This window comes from Schistocerca americana, chromosome 8 (genome assembly GCF_021461395.2).
Source record: "Schistocerca americana isolate TAMUIC-IGC-003095 chromosome 8, iqSchAmer2.1, whole genome shotgun sequence".
Taxonomy (NCBI): Eukaryota; Metazoa; Arthropoda; class Insecta; order Orthoptera; family Acrididae; genus Schistocerca; species Schistocerca americana.
This window is the reverse complement of record NC_060126.1, coordinates 420,610,600-420,617,883: the sequence shown is the minus strand read 5'-3', so window position 1 is coordinate 420,617,883 and position 7,284 is coordinate 420,610,600.

Here is a 7,284-nt window from a genome sequence, read left to right as displayed (position 1 = left end):
CTATCGTCCTTGAGTTTTGCACACCATTATCGTTAGCGAGGGAACTGGTCCAAAGTCGGTAGTTCAACATGTCACATCAGCGCCAGCTGACAATCCTACAAGCTGAAGCGATTTCTACCGACATGTTGATATCAGTATGTTTCTCGGCTGTGAGAGCCTAATCGTATACAGGGTGTTACGGGCAAACTTTCAGGAAACATTCCTCACACACAAATAAAGAAAAGATGTTATGTGGACATGTGTCCGGAAATGCTTAATTTCCATGTTAGAGCTCATTTTAGTTTCTTCCACCTACGCTCAATGGAGCACGTTATCATGATTCCATTGTGCTGCTACAACATGTGCCTTTACAAGTACGACACAACATGTGGTTCATGCACGATGGAGCTCCTGCACATTTCAGTCGAAGTGTTCGTAGGCTCCTCAACAACAGATTCGGTGACCGATGGATTGGTAGAGGCGGACCAATTCCATGGCCTCCACGCTCTCCTGACCTCAGCCCTCTTGACTTTCATTTATGGGGGCATTTGAAAGCTCTTGTTCACGCAACCCCGGTACCAAATGTAGACACTCTTCATACTCGTATTGTGGACGGCTGTGATACAATACGCCATTCTCCAGGGCTGCATCAGCGCATCAGGGATTCCATGCGACGGAGGGTGGATGCATGTATCCTCGCTAACGGAGGACATTTTGAACATTTCCTGTAACAAAGTGTTTGAAGTCACGGTGGTACGTTCTGTTGCTGTGTGTTTCCATTCCATGACTAAAGTGATTTGAAGAGAAGTAATAAAATAAGCTCTAACATGGAAAGTAAGCGTTTCCGGACACATGTCCACATAACATATTTTCTTTCTTTGTGTGTAAGGAATGTTTCCTGAAAGTTTGGCCGTACCTTTTTGTAACACCCTGTATAAGAGAGACAGTGTGACCAGTTGCGTAAGTTTAGTTCCTTCCGAGCAAATTAAATTTTCTTCCAACTACGTACCCATTACTACGTCATTTCGCGAGTGTTTCAATTTGTCGCACAATTTAAAAGTGAACCAATTTTTGCTAAAAGCCTGCACGAGTGTGAGAGATGCTCGCAATGCATTTTAACCATCAGCTGTTTATTGTCCCATTAGTCATCTACCCCCTATGTATAGCCCACGTAGGGATCGTGACGATAAGAACTGTACGCACAGAGGCATTCAAACAATCGTTCTTTCCTTGCTTCATACAGGAACAGGAAGAAACCATAATAACTGGTACATTGGGATCTACGCTTTGCCATGCGCCTCACGGTGGTTTGCAGAGTATAGATGTAGATGTAGATTCATTACTATGCCTCTCCATGCCGCAACACTTGGACTACCAAAACGATATGTTACAAAATGTTCATGCTCGTATACTGCGTGTTCGCACTTCTCACCATATGAGGGTACGTCCAGAATCAATAGTAAGTCAGTCTGCAGTTGTCTGAGAAGCGTACGCGACCCCACTGCCCATCTGTCCAGTCACTATAACCTTGGCACCATCGCACAAGCTGCCGCTGATGTGCGGGTGTTTTATTCGCTACTGTATTCTCATACTTATATCTTGCACTTTAATTCTCTGGGCTATAGTAAGTTCCGGATTCACATAGAAAATTTAGTTTTTGTGTCGAAATTGATTAATTCATTTACTTCAATAAAGGTAATTTAAGTGTGTCCTACCCGTCAGCCCTCACGGAAACATGTCAGCGGACGAACATGGGAAGAAATGTGTCTGTTTTAAAGGAACACGAGTTCAACAGACCTTAAGAATGCCTGCATGTTGTGGAGATTTACTAATTATGATAGATAATTTTTTTCGTTTTTCTTCTTTCCGTTCCTTTGCTTCTTTTTACTCTATACATCTTTGATGGTCTAGAACAGGGGTCTCCAAACTTTTTAGTCCGCGGGCCACATTGACTCATCCACGAAGTCATAAGGGCCAAGATCTACATAGTGGGATCAAAACACCCTAGCACTCCATGATCACCGTTGTGTAAGGCTAAAGGAAAGATGAAACCGCAAAAATCTAAGGCTGTGGGAATACCTGGCACTCAAACGAACTACGATTTTTATTTAATTACATAATTTTGATTGGTTGACGTACCTGACCGAAATTCTGGCGTATTTTATTCTGGCGAATTTCACCGACAAAAAAGTATGTCACTGCATATTATTTGCGAAAGCATCCTGCAAAGTTAACGAAATCTCAAAATCATTGTTAGCAACACCATTACTGCAAGACGTAACAGATGTAGAGTATGTCAACGCATTGTTATTTCAAGCGGCGCAACAATAAGTTTAGTTATGTAGTCTTGTAGCGAGTAGCAGAGCCAATGTCGCGGTGTATTGGTCGTGATAGGCCTCGAAACTCAATTGTTGGCAGTATAGGTACCACCTCAAATATTTGGGGGGCCGGATACCGGGGATGTCTGACCAGCTAACGCGGGACGGGTTGCCAGCCCTCGAGGGCCGGTTTCGGCCCTCGGGCCGTAGTTTGGAGACCCCTGTTCTACTGTATTCACATACTTTTATTATGCACTTAAATTCTCTCTGATACAGTAAGTTTCGGATTCACGTAGAAAATTTAGTTTTTGTGTCGAAAATGATTAATTAATTTGCTTCAAAACGGTAATTTAAGAGTGTCTTGTTGCTCGTCAACCCTCCCAGAACTATGTCACCGAACGCACATGGGAAGAAATGTGGCTGTTGTAAAGGAATACAAGTTCAACAGACATTAAGAATGCCTGTATGTTGTGAAGATTTACTAATTATGAGAGATAATTTTTTTTTCTTATTTACTTTCAAAAAAAAATGGTTCAAATGGCTCTGAGCACTATGCGACTTAACTTCTGAGGTCATTAGTCGCGTAGAACTTAGAACTAATTAAACCTAACTAACCAAAGGACATCACACACATCCATGCCCGATACAGGATTCGAACCTGCGACCGTAGCGGTCGCTCGGCTCCAGACTGTAGCGCCTAGAACCGCACGGCCCCTCCGGCCGGCTATTTCCTTTCCTCTGCTTCCTTTTACTCTATACGTACATCTCTGATGGTCTAGAATATTATTTTTGTTTTGTTCTCTAATGTAAAATATGACTGTTTTGCTTTATCATCATTGCTAATGTATCTCTTTTTAACTGGATATGTGAAAGTTTCAATACCTATTTCAATTTCTTGTAATACCATAGTCTATAAACAGTCATGACATCCTCTGGTGTGAAACTTTTTTTGCTACCGTTTGACAGCTGGAACGACATTAGCAATCTAAGCTGTGAGAAAGCAGATGGTCACACGCATCGTAAGGATAATGCTTGTTTTTAATTATTTTACCTAATTAACGGAATAGTTTTTATATTTTTGCGTTCCATATGTTAGTAAATTATCAAGAGATATGAACTATTTTGAAATAATGGAAGAACAACCGAATCAGTGTGATTCAGTGACATAAGCTACAACTCCCTCATGAAGAAATACTTTCGATTATATCTATATTTACAGCTTATTCCCCTGAAAGCAAGAGAATATAAACACATTTCAGGCTTGTGAAGCATGTATTTCTGCTGTCTGTTGTTATTATCATGGGCACTTTTCTTGACTGAAATTTTTTTTATGGAGGCCAATATTCGCCTTTTCTTACACTTCACTCGACTTTCTAATACACGAATATTTCTGTAAATGTAATCACCTTTATTCAATAGAGAATGTGTTGAAGATTCTTGCCGTTTGTTGCTCTGATATTTAGCAACAATTGTGGAATTGATTTTTCATTTGTTGGGTAACAGGTTTGTTGCTTTTGCCATTTGCTTTCACATCTGTGTAGCTTTCCTTAAGCTACAGTTGTGCTAGCTTACTTGATACGTTAAATAATGTAGGTATTAAATTCCATATGCATTTCCTACGTTCCATATTCACTAATTTGGCTGAAATTGTAGCGAACAAAACTCTGCTTTGTTGGATGGATATATGACGTCTTTCTGTAAAAGTTCTGGTCTTCTGGTGTTTCCTAGCAATTCTTTGCAATAAAGGAAAACGAAATTATTCTACATCTACATCTATACTCCGCAAGCCACCTGACGGTGTGTGGCGGAGGGTACCTTGAGCACCTCTATCGGTTCTCCCTTCTAGTACAGTCTCGTATTGTTCGTGGAAAGAAAGATTTTCGGTTAGGCCTCTGTGTGGGCTCTAATCTCTCTGATTTTATTCTCATGGTCTCTTCGCGGGATATACGTATGTTGTTGTTGTTGTCTTCAGTCCTGAGACTGGTTTGATTTAGCTCTCCATGCTCCTCTATCCTGTGCAAACTTCTTCATCTCCCAGTACCTACTGCAACCTACATCGTTCTGAATCTGCTTAGTCCATACATGGCTACACTCCATAAAAATACCTTCAGAAACGACTTCCTGACACTTAAATCTATACTTGATGTTAATAAATTTCTCTGTTTCAGAAACGCTCTCCTTGCCACTGCCAGTCTACATTTTATATCCTCTCTACTTCGACCATCATCGGTTATTTTGCTCCCCAAATAGCAAAACTCCTCTACTACGTTAAATGTATCATTTCCTAATGTAATTCCCTCAGCATCACCCGACTTAATTCGACTACATTCCATTATCCTCGTTTTGCCTTTGTTGATGTTCATCTTATATCCTCCTTTCAAGACACTGTCCATTCCCTTCAACTTCTCTTCCAAATCCTTTGCTGTCTCTGACAGAATTACAATGTCATTGGCGAACCTCAACGTTTTTATTTCTTCTCCATGGATTTAAATACCTACTCCGTACTTTTCTTTTGTTTCCTTTACTGCTTGCTCAATATTCATATTGAATAGCATCGGGGAGAGGCTACAACCCTGTCTCACTCCCTTTCCAACCACTGCTTCCCTTTCATGTCCCTCGACTTTAATAACTGCCATCTGCTTTCTTTACAAATTGTAAATAGCCTTTCGCTCCCTGTATTTTACCCCTGCCACATTTAGAATTTGAAAGAGAGTATTCCAGTCAACATTGTCAAAAGCTTTCTCCAAGTCTACAAATGCTAGAAATGTAGGTTTGCCTTTCCTTAATCTATTTTCTAAGGTAAGTCGTAGGGTCAGTATTGCCTCACGTGTTCCAACATTTCTGCGGAATCCAAACTGATCTTCGCCGAGGTCGGCTTCTACCACTTATTCCATCCGTCTGTAAAGAATTCGAGTTAGTATTTTGCAGCTTTGACTTATTAAACTGATAGTTCGATAATTTTCACATCTGTCAACTCCTGCTTTTATGGGATTGGAATTATTATGTTCTTCCTGAAGTCTGAGGGTATTTCGCCTATCTCATACATCTTGCTCACCAGATGGTAGAGTTTTGTCAGGACTGGCTCTCCCAAGGCTGTCAGTAGTTCCAATGGAATATTGTTTACTCCCGGGGCCTTGTTTCGACTCAGGTCTTTCAGTGCTCTGTCAAACTCTTAAACGCAGTATCGTATCTCCCATTTCATCTTCATCTACATCCTCTTGCATTTCCATAATATTGTCCTCAACTACATCGCCCTTGTATAGACCCTCTATATACCCCTTCCACCTTTCTGCTTTCCCTTCTTTGCTTAGAACTGGGTTTCCATCTGAGCTCTTGATATTCATACAAGTGGTTCTCTTTTCTCCAAAGGTCTCTTTAATTTTCCTGTAGGCAGTATCTCTCTTACGCCTAGTGAGATAAGCCTCTACATCCTTACATTTGTCCTCTAGCCATGCCTGCTTAGCCATTTTGCACTTCCTGTCAATCTCATTTTTGAGACGTTTGTATTCCCTTTTGCATGCTTCATTTAATGCATTTTTGTATTTTCTCTTTTCGTCAATTAAATTCAACATTTCTTCTGTCACCCAAGGATTTCTACTAGCCCTCGTCTTATCCTCTGCTGCCTTCACTACTTCATCCCTCAGAGCTACCCATTCTTCTTCTACTGTATTTCTTTCCCCCATTCTTGTCAATTGTTCCCTTATGCTCTCCCTGAAACTCTGTTGGGTTGGGTTGTTTTGGGGAAGGAGACCAGACAGTGAGGTCATCGGTCTCATCGGATTATGCAAGGAGGGGGAAGGAAGTCGGCCGTGCCCTTTCAAAGGAACCATCCCGGCATTTGCCTGGAGCGATTTAGGGAAATCACGTAAAACCTAAATCAGGATGGGCGGACGCGGGATTGAACCGTCGCCCTCCTGAATGCGAGTCCAGTGTGCTAGCCACGCGCCACCTCGCTCAGTACAACCTCTGGTTCTTTCAGTTTATCCAGGTCCCATCTCCTTAAATTCCCACCTTTTTGCAGTTTCTTCAGTTTTAATCTACAGCTCATAACCAATAGATTGTGGTCAGAGTCCACATCTGCCCCTGGAAATGATATGTAGGAGGGAGCAATATACTGCTTGACTCCTCGGTGAACGTATGTACTCGAAACTTCAAGAAAAGCCCGTACCGAGCTACTGAGCGTCTCTCTTGCAGAGTCTTCCACTGGAGTCTATCTATTATCTACGTAACGCTTTCGCGATTACTAAATTTTCCTGTAACGAAGCGCGCTGCTCTCCGTTGGATCTTCTCTATCTCTTCTAACAACCCTATCTGGTACGGGTCCCACACCGGTGAGCAGTACTCAAGCAGTGGGCGAACAAGTGTGCTGTAACCTACTTCCTTTGTTTTCGGACTGCATTTCCTTAGGATTCTTCCAATGAATCTCAGTCTGGCATCTGCTTTACCGACCATTAATTTTATATGGTCATTCCATTTTAGATCACTCCTAATGCCTACTCCCAGATAATTCATGGAATTAACTGCTTCCAGTTGCTGACCTGCTACATTGTAACTAAATGATAAAGGATCTTTCTTTCTATGTATTAGCAGCACATTACACTTGTCTACATTGAGATTCAGTTGCCATTCCCTGCACCATGCGTCAATTCGTTGCAGATCTTCCTGCATTTCATTACAATTTTCCATTGTTACAACCTCTCAATGTACTACAGCATCATACGCAAAATGCCTCAGTGAACTTCCGATATTATCCACAAGGTCATTTATATATATTGTGAACAGGAACGATCCTACGACACTACCCTGCGGCAGTAAATGTCTGTACGTTACAAGAGAATAATAAATAGGCTATCCTATAAGGCACCGTTTCGTATCTCACAGGATCCTTGTCAAACTAAATAATCACAAATGTGGTGTGTGGTGTAACTTTTTAGTCATTGTAGTTTTTTTGTGGCACTGCATTCACTCAGTATTGTATGAACTTTGT